Source organism: Hemicordylus capensis, chromosome 1, assembly GCF_027244095.1.
Source record: "Hemicordylus capensis ecotype Gifberg chromosome 1, rHemCap1.1.pri, whole genome shotgun sequence".
NCBI classification, from domain to species: domain Eukaryota; kingdom Metazoa; phylum Chordata; class Lepidosauria; order Squamata; family Cordylidae; genus Hemicordylus; species Hemicordylus capensis.
This window is the reverse complement of record NC_069657.1, coordinates 322,124,422-322,147,295: the sequence shown is the minus strand read 5'-3', so window position 1 is coordinate 322,147,295 and position 22,874 is coordinate 322,124,422. Positions and strand designations below refer to the sequence as shown.

Sequence of the window (22,874 nt, the reverse complement as noted above, 5' to 3'; positions counted from 1 at the left end):
GAGCAGAACTAATTCTATAGAATAGCCCCTACATCCCAAGGGGCCTTCATTTTAACTGTTCTATGACGTGGTTTCTCAAAATTGTTTCTTCTAGGTAGCCCAATTAGAATATTTGAACTGCTTCAAGCTAAGTGGGCTGAAGAGTGCGACTTGTGTGCTTGTTATCAACCCTACTGTACTCAATGCGTTGCTGAACGGCCTTGATGAAGACCGTGAAATACATGCTCCCAGGATTACAAGCAAAAGTCAAGAGATGAATTCCCGCATATGTTTACACGCGCAGCAAAGACAGGACTTAGGCAGCCAATTCATGTGTGAACCGCCAGGAGCCACACTAGCCTGGTCTGCGCTGGGAGGCTTCCTATAATGCACTGCACAGTTCCAGGGGCCTCCTGGCCCCCAATCCTCTCTACTGCCATGAGCAGCTGGCAGTCATCTAGGTGGGCGATCCACCTCATTTTTTTTCCAAATTCAATTTTTATTAATTTTAACAATAATAATATTGTCATTGATTACAAATAGACAAAATTGGACTTCCCGCACACATCTCTTCGTGAATCATCAGCTATAAAGTTTACCCTTGCTATAACAATAGTTCAAAACATAAATTTAAACCCTTACAAACACAGCTAATCTACCCAACCTGCAGTTTTTTTACTAAATTTCGAACCCTGCTGTAAAGTCCATAGTAGGAAAATAGTTCTTTAGATACAACAAGAATGGTTTCCAATCTTCTTTGAAGCATTCCAAATGTTGGTCTCTTATTAGTGTTGTAAGTTTTGCCATCTCCACATATTCCAAAATTTTTATCAGCCAATCTTCTTTTGAAGGCAGTTCATTACTCTTCCATTTCTGTGCATATATAATTCTAGCCGCTGTAGAAGCGTACATAAAAAACATTGAATTAGTTGTAGAAATTGCACCTTGTATTATTCCCAGCAGGAAGGATTCTGGCCTCTTAGGAAATGTCACTTTAAATATTTTCTTTAACTCATTATATATCATATCCCAATATGCTTTAGCCTTCCCACAGGTCCACCACATATGAAAAAAAAAGTGCCTTCAGAGTGTCCACACTTCCAACATTTGTTTGAAACATTTCTATACATTAATGCCAATGTTTTGGGTGTCAGATACCATCTATACATCATTTTGTAATAATTTTCTTTTAAAGCATAACATGCAGTAAATTTTAAATCAGTTTTCCATAATTTTTCCCAGGCTGCCATTTCTATATTATGACCCACATCTTGAGCCCCCTTTATCATGGTCGTTTTAATCACTTCTTCTCTTGTCTCCTCCAAAAGTAACAGTTTATACATTTTAGAAACTAATTTTTCATCATTTTCACATTATTCCTTCTCAAAGCTCGAAATCTGATCCTCAAATCCAACTTTATAATCTTTCTTATATATCTCATTTAACTGATGATACTGGAACCAATCTCTAACCAAGTTTTGTATTTCAGTTAAACTTTTTAACTTACAATCCTTTTCCTGAAAAAGTAACAAATCCCTATAGGTACCCCAATGCATTTGCATGTTTACTTCTTTACGTGATAAAGCTTCAATCGGAGATACCCATAGCGGAGTTTTAGGCTACAACCAATTTTTATATTTTAGCCACACCCTCATTAAATTCCTTCTCACATAGTGGTTCAAAAAATCTTTATGTATTTTGCTTTTTTCATACCACAAATATGAATGCCATCCAAACCTTCTATCAAATCCTTCCAAGTCAAGTATTCTAGGGTTTCTTAATGTTATCCATTATTTTAGCCATGTCAAACAGCATCAAAATATAACCTTAAGTCCGGTAAAGTAAGACCACCTCTTTCCTTTGCATCTGTTAGATTCTTAAAATTAATTCTAGGTCTTTTCCCTTGCCAAACAAACTTAGTTATATCCTTCTGCCATTGCTTAAAACAAGTTAAAGTGTTGATTATAGGAATAGTCTGAAAGAGAAATAACATTTTAGGCATAACATTCATTTTCACCACTGAGATTCTTCCCATTAGAGACAAATTCATTTTAGACCATCTTTGTAAATCAATTTTCACTGTATTCCATATTTTAACATAATCATTTGTAAACAACAAAGAATTATTGTTTGTTAGCCAGACCCCCAAGTATTTAATTTTCTTCTCCACTTTCAACTCACTTATTTCAGAGAATCTGTCCTTAGATTTCTGATCCATATTTTTAGTCAGAACTTTAGTTTTGACCTTATTTATATAGAATCCAGCCAACTGTCCAAGTTGTTGTATTTTTTCCAAGAGTCTTCAAATCTTGTCCATTGGATTTTCTAAAAAGAACACAACTTGTAGTCTTGTTTGCCAATTTTAGGGCCATATAATTTATCATCTTCTCTAATACTTCTACAAAGCACTTCTAGGACCAATATAAAAAGCAATGGGGAAAGTGGACATCCTTGTCTAGTCCCTTTTTGTATTTCACAATTATCTGATAATTCCCCATTTACAATAATCTTAGCATATTGCTCCGAATAGATTGTCTTAATTGCCCTAATAAAATTATCGCCCACAGCCTTTACATCTAATAATCTCCACATAAATTGCCACGAAACATTGTCAAAAGCTTTCTCTGCATCCAAAAAAATCATCGCCATCTGTTTATCATTATGTTTTTCATAATACTCCAGTACATTCAGGACTGTTCTCACATTATCTCTCAATTGTCTCTTTGGCAAGAAGCCAGCTTGATCTTCATGAATAAAATGTCTTAAAATAACCTTCATATTTCTTGCCAAAATGGCAGCAAAAAGTTTATAATCATTATTTAAAAGTGAGATTGGTCTATAGTTTTTAACTAATGTTTAGTCTTGATCTGGTTTTGGAATTACTGCTATATATGCATACTTCCACGATTCTGGCATAATCCCTTTTTGTAAGCTATCATTCATAGTCCATTGAAAAGGCTGTAAAATTTGATCTTTGAATGACTTGTAGTACAAAGCTGACAATCCATCAGGCCCTGGGGTCTTATTGGACTTACTTTGATTTATAGCTTCTGTTATTTCCATAATTGTTATCGGAGCATTCATGATTTCTATTTGTTCCTTAGAGAGTTTTGGAATATTTTTGGTCCTAAGAAACTGCTCAATTTTTTTGTCTTCAACTATTTTACCTTTATATAGTTCTGAATAGTATTTTTAAAATTCAGCTCTTATTTCCTTTCCATCGTAGGAGAGCCCATTTTTTGTGAGTATTTTAGATATGAAATTTTTTTGCTTCTCAGATCTGATTTTCCATGCTAACAACTTGCCTAGTTTATTTGCAAACTCGAATGACCTTTGCTTAGCATACTTCAAATTCTGTTCAAGTTCATTTGCTACTAACATAGAAAGCTGTTGTTGTAACATTTTGATAGCTTGAGTGACTGTCTTCTTATCTTTAACCCATAATAATTCCCGTTCCTTTTTGGAGTTCTGCATCAATAATGTCTCTTTTTTCAATCCTCTTTGTTTTTTAAAATATGCATTTTGCTGTATAAAAAAACCTCTCATAACTGCTTTACTTGCATCCCAGACAATTTTATTGTCCATTCCTTGGTTTAAATTCAATTCAAAGTAATCTTTCCACTTCTTTTTGGCTTTCTCCACAACGTCTGGTTTTTTCAAGAGATATTCATTCAATCTCCAACGAAATGAAGTCATTCCATTCTTCTTCCATGTAAAACAAATTGGTTTGTGATCCAAAAAAGTCCTAGGTAAAATATCCATTCTTTTCATACATGGTGTAATAGCTTTAGATGTCCAAACCATATCTGTCCTTGAATGTGATTGATATCTTTCAGAGAAATAAGTATATTCTTTTGCATTTGAATTTTTGATTCTCCACAAGTCGTACAAATCCATGTGTTCAACTAAATAAAAAAATGCTTTAGGAAGTTTACCTTGTAGGTTCCTATCCAATATATCGGATTTTCTGTCCAAAGATGTAGAAACAACACCATTAAAATCTCCCAATATAATCAAATTAACATTTGATAACTCTGCCATCTGTTGATCCAAATAATTATAAAATTCAACTTTCTTTTCATTAGGGGCATAAATTCCAATTATCACCATTTTAATCCCAGAAATTAGAATTTCCAATGCTAATAGCCTACCCTCTTTGTCTTTAAAAATCAATTTAGGTTCAAATTGTTGTTTAACATAAAATACTACCCCTCTTTTTTTCCCCTTATCTGAGGAAACAAATTCTTGTCCTAAGGCCTTATTAACCAAAAATTTTCTATCTTGTTTTCTTATATGTGTCTCCTGTAGGCACACAATGTCTAAATTTTGTTTCTTAAGAAAATGAAAGACTCTATTTCTTTTAGCTTTTTTGTTTAACCCATTAATGTTCCAAGAAAAAATCCTGTGGTCTCATTTGTAATCCATCTGGTCTAATTCAAATTAGGTGTTCAGGAAGCTGAATGTTCAGGAGAGAAGTCTTTTTTGTATTTCCGCCAAAATTCTTGCACTTTAAGAAGCTCAGTGAATCTATTCTTCTTGCCCTTATAGAAAAAAGAAACTCCCTCCGGTGTTTCCCACCTAAAGCATATTCCATTAGCATTCAATGCATCTGTCAAAAAATTGTAATCCTTACGTTTTCTTAAGATTCTGGCTGGAATTTCTTTCAGAATTTTTATCTGCTGGGTTTCAATAGTAAGGGGTGTAGCAAAGTGAGCCTGAAGAATTCGCTCAGTAATTGATTTTAAGCTAAATTGGACCAAGCAGTCTTTGATTAATTTATTTCTTGTAGCAAAATCCGAATTTAGATGAAAAGCTATCTCAATCTGTGCCTCCATCTCTCCAATAGTAATTCCCAAAAGTGATGCAAGCTCCTCCCCAAGTATTTTCTTGATGTCTTGGTCAGCTTTCTCTGGAATGCCTCTGAACCTTAAAAATCTCTCTTTTTGTCTTAGTTCCAACAATGCCATTTGATCTAATAATTTTTCTTTATCATCTTTCAGTGCTCCCACCTCCTTCTCCAAAGTGTCAACCCTTGATTTAAATTCTTTGTTGTCTTGTGCTAATTTCTTGACTGTTTCTTCAATATTTGATGCTCTATCATTTAATGTCTGTGTATCTTGTTTAATTTGTAGCATATTTTGTTTCAGTTGGACCATATCAGAACTAACTTGCTGAAGAGCAATAGCATTTGATTGAAGTATCTGTTTCATTTCTGATAACGTTTGATCGAAATCTGAAGGCATTCTGGTTTCCTCCGCACCTGGACTTGGAAGGGAAGATTTCCTGGGTTGTAAATATATCTGACTTTGCTGAGACTTTTTTTGCATTATGTCTATCCCCCCCTTTCGTAGTATAGAGGAAGGGTTAAAAAAGAAAAAACACTTTCACAGAAGGGTTTAATGTCCTTGATCTCAAAAAAGAAAGTAAAAGCCTGTGTTTATGTCCCAAGTATAAACAGTTCTGCACCACAACTCCTATACTTTATCACTGGCAGTTAAATTTTCTCACAGTAGTGTGAAACGCCTATTTCTCTAATTGGTTGACAGAATGATGGACAACTTCAACAGCAAGCAGCAAGCAGCGAAGCGCCTCTTCCATAAACTTCACCCGACAGCAGTAAAGAAAAAAAAAGGAAGAAAAAAATAATAATTCCCACTAATAAGATCTTTTTCCAGGTATTAAAAAATTTTTAGTCATCAACTCAACTCTTTAGTTTCAGTATTTAGCAAGAAGATTGAATTCCCCTCCTTAATTGTAATCAGGAAAAAAAACTTACAGCTGCGTCTTAAGCTCTAAAATGTCTTTCCCAGAAACGCAGGAAGAATTCCAGCAAGTTGTCATCAATCACTTGAGAGGTGAGCTTCTTGAACTTTAGGTAATTAGTTTAATCCAAACCATAGAAATTGGCTGCCAACTAGCTTCGGTCGAATGATTTCCGATAGAGAAGTAAGCTTGATTGGACCCAGCCTCCGCCGCTCGACCTAAAACAAAAACTGCATTCTCCAATGCAGCTTTGAATTAGAGAGCTGGGTCGGGAGGAACAGTGGGTTATCTTGAAGTCGACCCTTTAATCCAGGGTGACGTAGGGGGGTTTGAAGCCTCAGAACCCTCTTATTTTCTCCTCCTCGGTCCTCCCCTTTCAGAGAAGCGTGCAGCTACGATGGCAGTCCAACCGGAAGTCGGGCGATCCACCTCCTAGCAATGGCAGGTAGATTATCTGTGGGGGAGGTAAGCATTTTGAGGCTTTTGAGCCATTTCTCCCAATCGTGAGAAAGGGCTCAGTGGTTCACATGCAGCATTGAACTTGACGTTCGGCAGAGCAGCCAGAGCCCCACGAATATGTGCACTCTAGTCACGGGTGCCCAGAGGGGGGCAAGAGCTGACAGTTGTCCTCAACACCTGTCCCCTACCCAACACCTGTCCCCCACTTCAAATCTTAGTTACAGATGCTGGGTTCTGTACTGCAAGTAGAGCAGAATCTGCTGAGGTTGGTGGGTTTGTACGGCACTCCCAATCTTGGCATAGCCTTCCTGAGACCAGAAGTAGAGCACATGACATGTGTATTCCCAGGGCTCCACCTGCTCCACCATACCTCAGGTGAGGTGGTATAAAAACTGTTCTCTTATACTTTTCACATTTTAGGTCTTGGAGCTAGGGTGGTCCATTGATTTAAAAAAACAAACAAACAGGCTGTCATCTTATGACATGAATACCTTGCCTACATGTAAAAAAAAGCAGCTAAAACTCTTCATAGCATGACAATAGTATTATTACCTGCTAATGTCTGAATTTCAAGATTGATGGGCCCAGCTATAGTGATCTTGTGGGGATTTAGCAACCCTGCCTGCATTTTTCACATGCATTTAAATGTGTGTGATGATTTACTTGATCTTATCAATAACTGAATTATTATTGATCAATAATAGTTCCACTGATTGATTTCAATATGGTTTATCTGTCAATAGTTTAAGAATCCTAAGCAAAGTATGTCAGCTTAAGCAGTTGTGCAAAAATGGTCAAGGAGGTATTATAACCTAAATGATTTAATTAAATCATATGGAATCAAGCTAAGGTGGAGGATAGTAATGCATGCATGAATTGACAAGGCAGGCAGAATGGATTGTTAAAATAAAGAGGACAAGGAAGCATAGAAAAGGTGCTTAGCGGGGGAAAAGCAGAAAAGTGAAAACCTCATCCTGGGGCCATGCACAAAGCTTCATGTAGCCAGGCTGCATGAGAAGAATGGATAACATATTTTTGATGTTAGTAGCAGGGTGATGTTCACCTTGCAATTCCTTCATTTTCTAGTTGCTTATAATGTGATTATATTTCCCTTGAATGTTAGAGTAGTCCTACCTTTACATTTTCTATATAGATTTGGCCAGCACAGAATTGGGCTACCAAGCCTGTGAGCCATATAGATCCCACAGAAAGCCGAGGTCTGGACTGCACTGGGCACGTGAGACAGCAGTCTTGCAGAAAATAAGCAGGTCTGGGTCTGGCCAGTGCCTAGACTGGAGATTGGTTGGGGATGCCACATATGCTGCCTTGAGTTCCAGCATAGAAGAGAGGCAGGATATAAATGCAACAAACACTCTCCTGATAAATGGTTAAACTCAATGCGGATTGGTGGGTTTCTGTGCTGGTGGCTCTCTTGCATGCATAGACCGCACTGGGCACATACCTAAAGACTGAGGCATAGCTATAATAGGCCCCATATTTTAAAAAGGGGACAGATGCAATCCTGCTTATTATTGTCCAATCAGCCTGCTGAGTATCATGAATAAGCTTTACTTGAGACATTTAGATTGGAAGCTCCAAGATTGGATGGAGAAAGAAAACATTTTGGAGGGTGAACAGGCTGGTTTTAGAACAGGGCATTCAACTATGGATCATGCCTTAGTACTACGACATCTTATTGAGAAGTATAGCAGTAAGCTCAAGTGCTCCTTGTATGTGGCCTCTGTAGATTTCAGATCAGCATTTGACTCAATTTTGAGGCCAAGGCTGTGGGGAAAACTCAGGGATACCAACACTGATAGGCAATTACTTCTCCTCATTCAAAAACTTTATGAGAACACCAGCGTAAGGGTGAGATGTAACACCCAAGGCTCACTTTCACACCCAATAACTTTCAGTAAAGGAGTCAAACAAGGGTGCATTTTGGCACCCTCTCTCTATATAAATACCTTAGCCAAAAAGCTCTCAGACCCAGGGTTACATCTGCCAAATACTGAGGGGGTGAAAATCCCAATTTTTCTGTATGCAGATGATGCTGTAATTATCTCTCAGGCCCCTGTAGGTCTTAGGAGGGCTCTTAAGCTCCTGGCCAATTACTGTAAGGATAACCGTCTAGTTATTAATTTTCAGAAATCTAAGGTGATGGTCTTTGCTGAAAAGCCTAAGAAATTTAATTGGTCTATAGAGGGTCATCAGATTGAACAGGTTAACAGTTTTAAATACTTGGGTGTGGTCTTTCATACCACAGGGTCATGAAAAGCAAGATGGAGTCGGGAACAAAAATTCCTGACTAAACCACCTGTCAGGGTTCTCATCAATTGTTTGGTCTTATCACCTCCCATCGGTCAGATGGAGGTCGGTATGTGTGCGGGGCTTGTTCCTCCTCTTAGAGGTGGGAGTCTAGGGGGTCTTCAGAACTTGAAAAGTCTGGAAAACCCTGGATGAACATCTGGGGAGACCTTCCTGCAGTCATAGGAACGAATGAAGAGAGGCTTTCCACCGCCTAATCTCCGACGACCTGCTCTTTCCCTTTTATCTTTACTAATAAATCTCTGAGATGTCCACGGCCATGAGTTTGGCAGATTTACAGTGGTGGTGTGTGTTTTTCCTTTACTGAAAGCTCTTGCTTACTTTTTGCTATTTTTACTTTGCTGGAGATCTCAGCATTCCAATGCTAACAGCTTTCAGTTTTGTCTTGAAGAATTTTTGAAATGTCTGATATCCCAGCAATTACTTATTTCTTATTTTATTCTTGAACTCTAAATTACTCACAGCATTCATTGGAGATTATTATGGGTTTTTTCTCCTCCCTATCTCTTCGTGAACCTCCCCCTCCCCCACCTCAAACTTTCCGGCAGACAAGTATTTGCAATGGAGAAGAGGAATGGAGAAGACGACAGGCTTGGATAGAAGAATGGCTCATTGCCTCTCTTTTGATTTGGTTTTTTTCATTTTACTGTTTTTGTAGAACCACATATCTAACCAGTTCGTGTCTGTCTTACAAAGCCCTACTTGGACAAATTCTGTTTACCTGCTTTCTGGGAGGATTTGACTTTGACTGCTCTGAAAAGTTCCATTTACAGTTCCTTCTGTTTGCACGGCTGACAAAGTGTTTTATGGCCGAATAATCACCCTTTCGTCATTAACTATCTACCCAAACTCTGACTAGAGAAACTAAAGTGTTGAGAAGGAGTTTGCTGAGACTGTGACTTTACTTTGAAGAATTCCATACCTCCTACTTGGCTGAGCTGGCGTGATAAAGATATATTCCCCATTCCTTATTTTTTGTTTTGTTTTGTTTGTTTGAATGATGATCTTGTTATAGATTTGGGGGGATAATTGGTATGGGGAGTGACAGTTAAGACGTGCTTTACTTTGAGATAAATTTAGAAGACTCTGATAGAACAAACCTGAAAGTTTGCATTTTATTTGAAAGTTTACTTGCTCCAGCTGTTTACTTTGTGTGTGTATATTAATAGAACTACTTGGCTTTCAGCTGCGGTGAGGTCTATGCAGAAGGATTTCAACTGAAGAGATTTCTTTGCACAGAAACTTTTTCTTAGGTATTTCAGGGTTACAGTCGTGGCACTGTTTGGTCTCTCCTGTATGAGAAAATGTCTCTGGACACTGTTTCTATGATCTCAAATTAACCCTTTGCTGGGCGAGCAGGTAGATTCTCAAAGCCTCAAAGATTCTAAATGTTGACTCCCACTTTTTTTCTCTGATGCATCTCTCCTTCTGTTTGACTTTTCAAGATATGTGATTAATTCAAGGTTTTATTTATATATCTATAGGTTTTCTATAGGTTTTAACTTTGAGTATAAGCATATACTATACCTCATTAATTGGCTTGTCAATGTATTCCCTGTGTTCAATGCACTTTCTTCAATGTATTTCTGTACTGCTTCTCCTCCTTTTTTTTCTCCTTTTCCTACCAAACGTTATTTAGGGAACTTCATACAGGGTTTAATACTGAAATAACCGCAGCACTCAAAGTCTTAACCTAAGGAGTTAACACGTATCAGCATGATTGAAACTGAATTATATGTGATTATCTTGGGTTTCACTTGTAGCTGTAACCTGGAGTATAACTTAATACCAAGCCTTAATATTTGGTCCCTCAAGGCATTCCCTGTGTTAACTGTCCTTTATATTTTAAACATTAAGATTTAGGGAGTTCTAAACAAGGTCCAATATGGGTAACAAGCTAATCAGGAATTAAGTTGCATTGTGGACCAATGGTTTAATAGACCTAAGGAACTGTCACATATATCTTCCTGTCTTTCCTTTTTTAGGGACATAATGAGAATGTATTAAGAAGGGGAGATTTAGGGATGAATTGAGAATATCTTTGCAAATTCAATTCTTAGAAACAAAGTGTCACAACAATGCAAACATATCCAAATATATGGAACAGGTTTATTGGTTTTTCCTTACCACAGGACATTATAGTTTTAAAGGGATAAGAATGGCAAGCAGCTGAAGGGTATTCTGCTTCTTCTATTAGTTTCAGTTTATTATTTCCTCCTCTCTCCCCACGGGCTTTTATTACCTGTTATGAATACCTGATAATTATTAATAATTATTATTATACTTAATAATAACACTCTGAGAAGTTTAGCTGAATGCAAACAATTGGAAGCAAACTGAGAAGGATTAGATAAATGTATAGAGGGGATATTGTATTGCCATTGTCTGACATTTTTTGCTCCCAGTTGTAGGTTATAAAGATCAGTCAAGGCTGAATTTAGTTCCCTCCATTTATCTCTCCAGTATATTTATTTGGTTTTGATTACAGAGGAGTGGGACTACTAAAGGTTTAGCTGATCTCTGTTCATTATTTTACTAAGGTTTTTGTATTCAAGTTTGCGATTGGATGTGAATTTCATGAATTGGTGGATATGTGGCTTTGTATTTATAACACACACATTACTTTTGGTATGCCAGAACTAGCGTTTTTTAACTCTTATTTTCCTCTCCATTGGATAATCTTGGTTGAAACCGTTTTGCATATACAGTTGCCCAATAATTAACTGAATTTAGGGGGAGTGTTCTGTGAGAGTTTTAAACTCTATTCTCTCTGACAGTGAGGTTTTTAGTCGCTCCTACAGACATTAACAAGCCTTCTCTGCATTGCTGTTTGAATCTCCCATGGATTCTTTAGGGGGTAGCCGAATGGTTTTTGGAGAAGAGAGCCAGTATGAAGGGAATGAAGCAATTTAGGGTGCGATTTGAATGCAGAGACATATAGAACTAACATATGTCTTGCCTGAGAGATCTTTCCCCTTTATTGTATTGATATTACAATATTATAAACGGTACTGAAGTGTACTTAATAATGTATATTAGGATATATTTGAGACATATATCTGAGGTACACCTAAAATTACGTATCTGTTTTTGAGCTCTTATTAGTAGGACCAATTTTTTATTTAGATTCCTGTACCTGTTATTTATAACATTGAAACTCATGTGGAAGAGAACTGTACAGCACCTTGCTGGTGAAGTCTGCTGCTGTGGTTCCTATTGTAAACTGGTTATCCACTTAGATAGAACAAGGAATTTAAAATTCTTTGAATTCATTTTCAGTTTGGCTAGAATAATGGATGACCTTTTATCATTTTAGATTGTCTCAGCCCACCAGCTTAACATATAAGTTAATACATTATATCTCTCATTTAATGTTGATGGAAAAGGCTAGAAGATTCATGATTTGTTTAGGAAATTTCCTTTTTTTGAGTATTGGAGAATAACACATTACAAAACATACTTTATTAAACACATACATTACAAGACTCAGTTATCCCACTTATTGAAAGTTTCAATAAATTTTGTTTCTTATTATTACTTATACAGGTCTTAATTTAGAAGTAGGACAAAATTAGAGCAAGGAAACTTATATTCCCCTTCCTACAGAATACAGAAGCTTATCAATAATACCTAATATCATTTTTCGTGTCTGTGATGCTGAAATCACAGAGTACTGGAGATGTCTTGCCCTGTGTTCGAAATAATTGTATCATATCTACTTTATATATCATAGTTGGGTTGGCTCTCTCCTCTTCAGACAGTTTGATAGTGGGATGATCAATCACGCTGGGACAGACCTTTACTTTTCTAATTTCCCCTTGTGGGGTTCAAGATTCTTTACTGATTACTACTGATGTCTGATGCCTAGTTTAGGACCCTTTAGATTCAACGAACACTATTGTATTTTTCCTGCGTTTTGGTTTTGAAGGATAAGACCTTGTATGTAAACTTGTTTGGTCTTGTTGGAGTCTCAGAGATGTAACCTTTCTGTTTCCACTTGTAATACTAATAAAAGCATTAAAAAAAAAAAAAAACAACCACAGGGTCATGGAAGGTCTATGTGGACTATGCTGTCCAACAGGCTCAAAGGAGCACATCAGCAATTCTGAGATTTTTCCACTCCAAAGGAGGAGAGGTTATTCCTGCAGCACTAAAGCTGTTCATTGCCAAACCATTAGCCCAACTTCTGTACAACGCACAACTAGGCCCCCTTTCCAACTACTGATCACTAGAGAGTGTCCAGTCTAAGTTTATAAGAGCTGTACTCATGGCCCCCAGATGTATTTCTAATGCTGCACTAAGGTTCTAACTGAAATGGGCTTTCAGAGGGTGGAATCCGAAGCATGGATTTCAATTTTCAACTACTGGCTTAAGATCAATTTTCCCCCCTCTGGGGCTGATTCCCCTTGAACTGGCTGACAAGTGTCAGTCTTCTTGGACACAAGCACTGCTGGCAAAACTCTCATTACTTGGTTTCTCTTTAGAATATTTGTCACTATTGGAATATAATCAAACCAAGAAGATCCTCAACCAGAGGATCTTGGACATTGAGCACCAAAATGACCTGGGTGTCATCCTGCATACCATAAGAGGGTGCCTTGGCGATCACAGCTAGGAACCAGCCAGTTATTTATCATTACTCTCTTTACCCAACCATCAGAGAGTGTTCCTTAGAGCAAGATATGATGCCTTAACATCACCAGCTATTAATGGGAAATTTCTGAAAAGTCCTCTGGCCAGTCAGATCTGCCCTTGTGGTTCAGTTGAGGTTGAATCTGTCCACCATGTGTTGCTATATTATTGTTCCTTTTATAATGACAATCAATGTAGTCTTATTACTCCCTTGCTATTACTTTACCCCGTCCAAAGTGATGAATTTTATGCCACACTTCTCCTTGCAGACAAGAAATATATTACACACAAGGTTGCTCGGTTTTGTGCGGCCGCTGTTAAGATCCACCAACAATTCATTTCTACCCTTTGGATCTTACTACAAAACGCTTTGTTGGTGTATTGTATGATAGATTTCTTATCTGAATGTTCTGTAGTTTGATGTGTTTATGTCTGATCTATGATCATAATAAAGCTATTCATTCATTCATTCATTCATTCAATGCAACAAATAAAGTACACACTCAACACAGCAGGGAAAGAAGAGTAGCTGCAAGCAAGTTTTCTTTCTAGTGGCGTGTTCACCATTAATTATCTTCTTATTCACGAACTCGCAACATATAATGAGTACTTTGAAGTGGGGTGTGCCTCAGTCTATGGCACACCCATGGCAAAAACTAATGCCTCTAGTTTCTGGTGCAAGAGCTATGTGATTGCTGTATGCCAAGACCTGGAGGAATAAAAAGGCTAGATAAAGATCCCAGACTGAATGGGATCCAATGTCAACTTAAATGGGGGTCAATCATTCTAAAGAAGCCTGTTCTTCAGGGTAAGAAACTTGTCTAAATGGCCTGCTTTTAAAACCCTCAATTAAAGCTTTAGTTGATTAATCCCTAGGTTAAAATTTGCAGCTCTGCTTATCACCACAGGCTAGAACTGTGAGTAACTGTCATCTGCCTAACGCCTACTTTAACACTGATTACCTGTGGAAGAATGTGCAGACAGTTTTATGGACACAAAGCAAAAAGTCATCCTTCTTCCAGAGACAAAAAGTTGGACAAGTTTAGGTGACAGCTTCAGAAGCATCAGTAATCACCTGAGCATGCTGTGAATTCTGTATGGTATGGCGATCTCTCCAGCAGTGTGAGAGAGAGAAAATGGGCATCATGTGGCTGGCAGCTGCTTCAGGGCCTGACGCAACTGACACTGCTGTAAACAGAATGCACTTATTGATTGGCAATGTATGTTTACTATCACTACTTAATACATCAAGACTGAAACTAGAGCTAAAAGGACAGATGGCACTTCATTGTACTCACAGAGAGAAGAACTGGGTGTATTAATTACTTCTTCCCCACACCCCTGAAGAACAATTCTAAATTGTTCCACTCTAGAGGCAAATTATTTTTGAATAAATACACCAACATAAATTGAGATGGGAAGGAAGCACTTACAGTACATTAAGGCATACATGCAAGACAAAAAGGGCATTTTCCCTAAGAGTGTGTTCTCAGGACTGGGTTATTTTAAAAAAAAAAATGTTTCTAGCACAGGGGCCAGCAACCCATGGCATGTGTGCCAAAAGTAACGTGCAAAATGATTTTGGGTGGCAGTCATGCTGCTAATCCAAATTGGACCTGGACTGCAAGTGCTATTCAAAATCATTTTGCCTCTGCTGCCAACGTGCTCTAACTCCATGCAACAGTGGCAGTGGCAGCAGCATTGCACCCTTGCTCCACTTTGTTATCTTTCCCTGTTGGCAGCAGGAGAAGGAAGGATGTACAGAGTGGTGCTGTTGTTGCCGTCATCCACCACTGTTGCTGCTACAAGGGAGCACATCAGCAGCAGAGGTGAAGATGATGGAGGATGCAGTGGTAGAGGAGTAAGATCAACAGCACAAGAGGCAGTAGCAAAGGAGTAGTAGGACCCTTCCTCCTTTTGCAGCAGAAGCAGCAGCAGTGACTGCCCCCTCTGGCCTCAGAAGGAAGCACACCTTGAGTAGGGTTGCCATATTCTGGCTTTCCAAATCCAGGTCGGTAAAATGAGTACCCAGAATGTTGGGGGCAATATGCTAAATCATTGTAAACTGCTTAGAGAGCTCCGGTTATAGAGCAGTATATAAATGTAAGTGCTATTGCTATTGCTAATTAATGCCTGGGCTCAGGGTGAATTGACATACTAGATCTCAACTGCTCTGTGAAGGAGGAGGCAATCCAGCATTGTATTTTGAAATGGGTACTCAAAGCCAGGCCGAACTATCCAAATGCTAAAATGTGACTCACTATCAGATAATGCCTATGGAAGATGCCAGAGGCTGATCTCCCCTCTCCTGTTGCAAGAAGTCAGCGTTAATCCTTGTCAATGGTTAACTCAATTGCTCTCTATAGAAATTCAACATAGGTAGATGCATACAAAGAAAACACCTATAGACTATAATTCTTACTTTACTAACACTTTAACACCTTTTGGGGTTAGACTGGCAAATCGGGGAAAATGCCATTTGTAGCTCAGAGATGCAGATTTGCTTTGGGCAATGTGTCCCCCCCTTCCTAAGCGCACAGTTTACAGAAGATGAGATTCAGATCTCTCTGGACTGGCCAATATCCTGAATAATTAAAAGACATTATCCAGAAGGTAGCAGCAAGTTGTCACCTTTTGGGACCCAGGAAAAGATGAGATTTGAATAGATCAAAGGAAAATACAACTATAAAGAATGAGGCTACTGGACAGAGAGTTAGCAATCTTTTGCCTACATGCAAGAGCTGCTCACATGCCATCCCAGAGTTTGCTGCTAAGCTGCGGGGCAACAAGCAGGAACTCTGTCCATGGACAGGAGCTGTCTGTGACTTCTACTGCGCAGTGAGAAGTCAAGACTTCCCCAGCCATGGTGCTCTGACTCTCAGCCGTGATCTGAGCAACTGCAAAAACTCCTGTCTCCAGCCAAGAGCCTCGCTCCTTCAGCCAAAGAGATCCACCACTCTCAAGTCTCTGGTCCTGGTAATATGCTGCTCCTTACAAGCCTTGGATCCCTCCATCTTTCCCCCTCCTTCTCCTCCCCCCCCTTTTCCTCTACTAATTCCTGATCTCCCCCAAACCATGCCAGCCCTCAGCCTTCCTTACCCCCCCCCTTTCTGTCTATATCTGAATTATATTAGGCTTTAGGAAGATTTAATACACACACATATGTTAGTTAGGAACACGGGGTGAATATTGGTGCTGGCTAGGGTTGAAATAAATACTGTTGGTAATATTGATAGGATGTTCTGCTTAAATACTGTTAGTAATGCTGTTAGGATGTTCTTCTTCCTGCTCAGCTTGACTGATGTTGTTATTCTTTTATACTCAATAAAGCCCATTGGATCCTTTTAGGAGTGGTTTGATCTCCTTTCTTCCTTGAGCCCAGATCCTACATGGTCACTATATAAAAGAACATGGTCACTTGGTGACACTATGGGACAGGCCTAATTTTGTATGCTAGCTAATGAGCATATTTGTTATATAAATCAGGCCTGGATGGTAACAATGTCTTCAAAATGAGAAACTGAAGAGTACATACAGTACAGGTAATGAGTCCTCAAATCCAAAAGAAGGAAACGTTGTACTCAGTAAGATGTTGTGAATACATGTAATTCAAGACATGAATCCTTCATTCAAAGAAAGCAAGCAACATGCTCTGTAATGACTGATAATAATAGATGATGGAAGACAAAGCACACCGGGGAAAAACCACGACAGCCACCCTGGGATAAGGAGCTGTTTCGTCCAAAGCTTCCTCAGGGGCTGGTTCCCATTAATACAGGCTGGAACAATGAAATGAGTACATAAAACAATATCTATAATGCTGTAAAGTATGAAAAACTGAACGCAAAAAACACTCACAAATTATAAAGTAAAATTTCAATACATTTAAACTTATCTAAGCTTATTAAAAGGCTCAGGATTTGCTTTACTAGTGAAAAACTCAACATATGTCATAAACACAAGCAATAATTAATCTAAAAGATTTTTTAGCTGTACCCAGGACCGCAAACTTACCTAAAAGATATAGTATATAATAGATGCAAACCTCAAACAATGTCATATCAAATAGGACATGAAACATAAAGGGTGAGTACTACCTGTAAATTGTCCCAGTAATGATTACAAGGGAACAAACTGAAATTGTGATATGAAAAACGTCCCACCAAAGTAATAGCAGCTGCTGGTATGGGGGAAGTAAGTTCAATTGAGAAAATGGCATGGGTGGGGGGGAACTGGTGCCATTGCCCCAGTCTAATTTATTTGCTTTCCTTATTTCTAATTTTAATTGTTAACTTTTTAAAAATAAAAATTAGGAGATCTGATAATGAATTTCCTCCTTAATATACAGCTTGGCCCTCAGAGTCAGCACAAAGGTGCAAATGGTGGAGTCCACTTGATGGCAAGACTTGCAAAACATGCCCTTCCTCCCCTCGCCTCCTACCCCAAAGTTGTGCTCAATTTTTGTGATTGTGTGCTCAAGTCCTGAACTGAGAGTACAAGATATTTCCTTGTAAAATATCTTAAGGCAAGAGTGGGGCAGATGCTTGTGGGATCTACTTTGCAGGTTTTTCTAGTTCACAGTGTTTTCACATACAAAATCCACTCCTTGTTTTCCCCAAAACTTTTGTTACTGCAGCATCTTAATTTAGAGGAAGTAGTGAAGCATTTTTGTTGTTGCCGTTAAACAATTGGGAGTTGAAAACTATGACTGATCTATTACAAATCATTCAAATTTCTAGAATTAGATCCCAATCTGCCTCTGCAGACCCCTGCCCTAAGGCTGTGGTCCTACACTTACTCAGTTGGGGAAAAGTTCAATTTAATTCAGTGGGATTTTACCTCCTAATAAATAACATGCATAGAATTGGCCTTCAGGAGCACATGTTGTTATCCCTTTAGAAATCTCCCATCACTACGTGCTGAATCAGGGGACGGGGACAGGGATCTGTGAAGACAAGTTATATATAATTGTTTCATAATATGGTGAATAAACTATCAACGTGTATTCCATGTTATTCCATTTAGCTTTCCATATCTCTGCCCTGGAATTCAACAGATTCTACCTCTGTTTGTATATCTGCCACATTTCTGGCCCTGTCTACAGCAGGACTGCCAACTGTCCTAGAAAAATGATCTGTCCTGCTCTTGTGCTTTTCAGAGCAACGCAGCATGAAGAATTTAGCAGCTGCAGTTTTTCACAGCACAGTTCTAAATATTATCACCAGATGTCAGCACATGAAGTTGATCTTCGAGGAACTTAAAGGCACAACCACTTCAGCCAGTTGAAAAGCTGGTCACAGTTTGTATGGAGATTAAATAAACTGTCGTTAAAAATGCAGCCAGGGTAATGGAGCAGCCAGCAATATAATGACTCTTTCCCAAGACAATGTTGTACTTTAAGCATTCCATTCCCAGTGATTAACTATTTCAGGGCTTGCCACTACTAAAGGGAGAAAAAAGGCATCACTACTATGAATACTTCCCCAATCGCCACCTGCTTTTTTAGGAGCTTATGAAAGGTTGCAGAGTTATGGTTTCTCCTTCTCAATTCTAAACTGACCTCTCCCTCACCCACCTGCACTTCCTGCAAAGCAAAGCTGGAGCTCACTCCCCACAGGTGGAAGAAGAGAGTGAAGTAGGTGGAAGAAGCAAGGCTGTCCTTAGGGCATGGCAAGCCGGGTGACCGCCCCGGGCCATTGGAATTAACTGGAAGGAGGCTCCTCACTGGCTGATTTGCCCCAGGCCCTGCCCCACGCCAGGGCTCTCTAAGGACAGCCCTGGGAAGAAGAGAGTGAAGGAGCTAATCAAAATGAAAGGAGACATCCTTATAGAACGCAGTTCTGTCCTAGAACTTATGCAGCCAAATTATATGCATGTTTCCTGAGACATTGAGGGTATTCTCACGAACACTGGAAAGCAGGCTAAGGGAGCTTAGCCCACTTTCCAGTCATTGTGAGAACCAGTGGTGAGCCTGATGGTTCCCTGGCGGCTAACCCGCCAAAGTAGCCCTCCCCTTAGCCCAGGTTAGCAGAGCGAGCACTCCACTAACCCGGGCTTCCTGATCGTGTATTGCAGCAGTGCAGCTCTGCACCATGGCAACTCATGAGGAGACCCCTGGCAGGGAGGCTACAAGCAGCCTCCCGGGCTTAGGGGTCTCTCCAGCATGCCCTGTATGCTCGCATGGGGCATCCTGGAACTTCCGAGGGTCACACAGCCCCTGATCCCCACAGCCCCCACCAGCTCCAAGACGGAGCCAGCAGTCATGTAGGCGGCCGATCCAGCCACCTGGGCTGCTGCCTTGATCATCTGCAGGGAGAGCAGGCTAAGCCCACTCTCCCCGCAGAAGCCCCTCCGGCAGGTCTCACGGATCGTGAGACTCGCCTTATTAATTCTGTGTTTCTGTTAAGACTGCAGCCAATAAAGTACAGGATCTATCTATCTATCTATCTATCTATCTATCTATCTATCTATCTATCTATCTATCTATCTATCTATCTATCTATCTATCTATGTACCGGGGACAATTCTAGACATCTTATTGATTAGTTGAGCATAGGTTCAGTTTTTTTGTTTTGTTTTTTTGCTGTGGGTTTCAATTATTGGTTTGTAACTGCATTCAGAATCTGTTGAATAATCCATGCATTTTCCCCAGCCAGCTATTCCCAAGTACTGCCTAAATTCTGCCTAAATGCCTAAGTTCTGCCGTAGGTTTCAAATGATACCTTGTGCATGTAAATCATTGGAATTATTTGGTGCCTTTTGGTGGAAATCCATTGGCTACAGTGAGGCAGACAGACATAGCTTACTGAAGTGTGCTCAGCTGGGTTTTCAGTTACTGAATATCCATTAGAAAATACAATATAGCTCTGTCAGGAAACCAGTGTAACATGTTGTAGAACTTAAACTTATTTGGGTAAATAGCGTCATTGCTTTATAGACACCGAGTTCTCAAAATACACAGGAAATTCACAGAATCATTCCCCAAGGAAAACATTTCACAGGTAGATCAGAAATTGTGGAAACTTGTATGCAGGGAAAAGCTTACAACTAACTCTCTGTTGACTTCACAGCCTGATAGAGCTTTTATGGTGTTCGGCTGATCCCAGGAACATGTGAAATTCAGCCTGTCACTTTGCACAGAATGTGTCTAACACAGCAGAAATTTCAGGACCAAGAATAAAGCAAATGCACATATTGCTCTGATATATTTAACCTGAGTAGCGCGCACACACACACACGATTCAGAGCTTGAATAAAACAGCACACTTTGAATAGGATCAGAAGGTGACACACTGGGGCCAAACATGCTTCCTGTCAGAATACACAGATAGTCCAAGGTTTCCCCTTAAATGCCTATGATAGCCATGATATGGCCCTGGCTTCCTTTTATTGAAACAATCATGTGCAACTCTTGACTATTAGGATGCTTGACATGCAAGACTACAAGTGCAGGATGCTTGACAGCAACAATCCACGGTTTCCTCTGTTAATAACAGCTACTCTAAAACCAGCACAGGTGACACAACAGCTATGACATAAAATCACTGCCATATCCAATGCAAGTTGGTACCTTTTGGCTGAGGTACTTCCTTGTTCTTCTCTTTTAATGTGACAATGACTGGGAAATCTACTACCTGGAAGCTCCTTCATGCTAGCCTGGATCTGACAAGAAAGGCCAGTTGGCAGGGGCATCCTTAGAGGGTGGCCCATGAGGCACAGGCCCCCAATGAATTGCTCAGCACTCTAAATCTCACCAGCCACATCTCTTCTCCACGGCCTTTCCCAGAAAGGAAGTGCAGCAGTGGGGGCACCTGCACAGAGCATGGCAAAGAACTCCTAGTCTCACCTAGCTTTCTGTTGCTTCCATCTTCATAGGTGCTGCAATAAAATATTAGAGACTTTTTAAAAGCATACATAGACCTTGACCCCTGCTAACTAGGCAAAGAGGCATCTTTTTAACATGGTGATTCTCTTTATTTAGCAGGGGAGAGTAACTGGCCCTATCCACCCTAGCACAGTACTTCCAGTTACTGTTGCTGGCATCTGTTTTATGTTTCTTTTTAAATCGTGAGCCCTTTGGGGACAGGGTTCCATCTCATTTGTTTGTTGTTTCTCTGTGTAAAACCACCCTGAGCCATTTTTGGGAGGCAGTATAGAAACTGAATTATTATTATTATTATTATTATTATTATTATTATTATTAATAAATAATAATAATAACCCAAAGGGACCATATAACTCCTACTTTAAAAGAACTGCACTGGCTATCTATATTTCCAAGCAAACTACAAAATGCTCATTACTACCTATAAAGCACTGTACAGCTTGGGTCCAGGGTACTTAAGAGAGTGCCTCCTTTGTTATGAACCCTGCCACTGATTAGGATCATCTGGGGAGGTCTGGTTATGGTTGCCACTGGCTGATCCAGTAGCTACTCGGGACTGGGCCTTCTCTGTCTCTGCCCCAGGGCTTTGGAATGCAGTCCTTGTCAAAACAAGAGTTTCTCCATCTCTGATTGCTTTTTAGAAGACCTTTAAGACACATCTTGGATTCAGTGCTCAAAACACCGAGTTCAAAGACTCAGTGCTGCTGCCTCAATGAGGCTAGGAAAGCCCCCAGCCTGGGTTAGGCTGCGCATGAGAACCACTGGGATCGGGCCCAATTCCAGCAGGGCTGCACTGCCTAGCCTGACCTTTTAGCCTGGCTGTTAGCCAAGGTTAAGGGAGTGAGCACTCTCTTAACCTGAGCTATCTGCTCATGTGTGAGCACAGGCTGCTTCCAGCCTGAAGATGGGCGCCTAGAACACCTGTCTCTTGGGGAAATCCCCCAATGCATTGTGCATGTCATGCAGTGCATTGTGGGATCTCCAGAGGCCGGGATGTATTGTTCCAGCCTCTGGAGCTTTGTGCTGTGCCCATGCAGTGCAGATCATCTGGGAGTATGGTCTACGCACCCAGAAAGATCAAGTGGTGGTCTTGGGGGAAGGTGAGTTGAACAAGCCTCTCCCGCCCACCACCTGCCCACTGCCTCATCCGGTAGTGTGAATGATCTCCTTATTTCTCCCTGATAGTGGCATGTCCTTAGGCAATAGGGAAACATATTTGAATGATGGTTTGATTACTTAACAGTTTTTCCTGGAGCTTTTTCAGACTACCGGCTTTACTGCAGGTTTACCACAAAGCTTTACTGCGCGTTTGGGGCATAATGGATACAACGATGCAAAAAGAGGATTATTTTTTAACCCCGGACATAAATCAGGTAGGTTCCAATTCGAAAGAGAAAACACAAATCGTGTGTGAAGTGCTCTCTGAAATATTGCACGGACTTTGGGGTAAATCTGGCTGATATGTGAACACACACACAGTTGGGTTAGTTGTTTTTTTAAATCACAGTTGATGGAAAAGATTATTTTCCCACAGTGGGAGAAATCCTTTTGTGCCATCTTTATTGGTTAATTTCATTTCTCCTCAGTTTTTCAGCTGTATGTTCTTACAAGGTGAAATAAGCTGGTGGCTCCTACAAACACCTAGTTTTTAAGTCTGCTCAGTATGTCACTGCTAGTCTCTGATATCAGGAATTTGAGAGAGTGGCAATGCAGTAAAGTCATAATATAAACTCAGGTCTTGAAGATATGCTCCATTAAATTCCTTACAGATAATATCTGAATATTCTTTCCCTGCAACTCAAAAAAGAGCCTAGAACAAATCATGGGC

At 39.7% G+C, this 22,874-nt stretch overlaps 1 long non-coding RNA gene across 1 annotated transcript; it reads right to left on the bottom strand.

The window, feature by feature from the left end:
• Positions 1 to 457: 457 nt before the first annotated feature.
• LOC128341277 (uncharacterized) lies at positions 458 to 17,315 on the bottom strand. The gene is made up of 2 exons (XR_008314299.1): positions 17,259 to 17,315; positions 458 to 875 (listed from the first exon to the last, which is right to left on the bottom strand). It is a non-coding gene; the product is annotated as an uncharacterized LOC128341277 (long non-coding RNA).
• Positions 17,316 to 22,874: the final 5,559 nt, after the last annotated feature.